The sequence below is a fragment of the Lottia gigantea genome, assembly GCF_000327385.1.
Source record: "Lottia gigantea unplaced genomic scaffold LOTGIsca_39, whole genome shotgun sequence".
Classification (NCBI taxonomy): Eukaryota; Metazoa; Mollusca; class Gastropoda; family Lottiidae; genus Lottia; species Lottia gigantea.
This window is the reverse complement of record NW_008709333.1, coordinates 712,990-714,345: the sequence shown is the minus strand read 5'-3', so window position 1 is coordinate 714,345 and position 1,356 is coordinate 712,990.

Genomic DNA, 1,356 nt, shown 5'->3' with positions numbered 1-1,356 from the left:
CCATTTTCTCGAAAGCAACTTAACAGAGTTCCAGACATTTGATTGGTCAATCAATTATATTGATTTTAAGTTTAATTATATTATCCAATCAGATTACTGTATTTCTAAAAATCTAGATTTTATCTCAGTTTATTTTGAGGAAAGATCCCAGGCTTCACACTTGAATCACAGTTTGACAGACTCCCGGTGTATATATTTTTATGAATATTTAATTGTAGATATACTATATTTTTAAAGAAGATATATTGTGTAATCAAAAGATCAACATTCAATATTTTTTTAAGTTTAATGTTCAGATAGGCTACTTTATATTTTTAATCTTGCCTTTATTCTATTTTTAGAGATACATTTGTGAACAATGATAGAATGATATGAATAATGTATAGTATTATTGTTTTATTTTTGTAAAATATTTTAATGTAAATAAATTTAATTTATTTTGTGACTGAATTATTGAAATTCTTTCTTAACGTCTAAGAAAATAGTCGCTTAGTAAGAAGGGTTCGTGGTACACAGTCTTGTCTACTTCGATGACATGATAATTGGTCAAAAGTCGAAGGAATGATGGGCGTGGAGGGATACAATCAGTTGTTAACGCTCAAAGGAATAATATAGTTGAAATCGAAGGAACATCTTGTTGACGTCACAAGTAGCATTTATTGACGTCAGAAAGGCACACCATGTTGACGTCGAAATGAACATTTGGTTAATGAATTATGGAATAAAAATTATCTTGTTGACGTCAGAAGGAACATCTTGTTGACGTCAGAAGGAACATCTTGTTGACGTCAGAAGGAACATCTTGTTGACGTCAGAAGGAACATCTTGTTGACGTCAAAAGATTTATCTTATCGAGGTTGAAAACGCAAACAAAATTCTATGAGTTCTCGGAATTTACTACAAAATAATTTTTTTTTTATACCTTTAGTTTATTTTTATAGTAGGAGTGAAGGGTTTGTGTGTGAATTACACACTTCGTTTTAAAAAAGTGTCAGGTCGATTTATGTGTGGAGTTATCTATTAAAATATCAATAAATGTATATCTGCATAATAATCAGATTGCATTTCTGTACCATGACCTGAATATTGAACTACTTGTACTCTTTTGTGTAAATCCTTAAAGGTATATTATCATGTAATTCTGACTTTGATTCTTGTCTCCCTTACTACTTACCAATCTAGAATCTAACGGGAAGTATTTTTAAATAAGAACGAACGCAAGCCTAAGATCATTGGCATTTTTCAGAGAGAATGATAATATCTTTGAATGGCATTTAGCAATGGTGAGTACGATATATAGACACAGCTTTATGGAGCAACAATCACTGGTTAAAGTTTTATGCAACGTTTCGACGT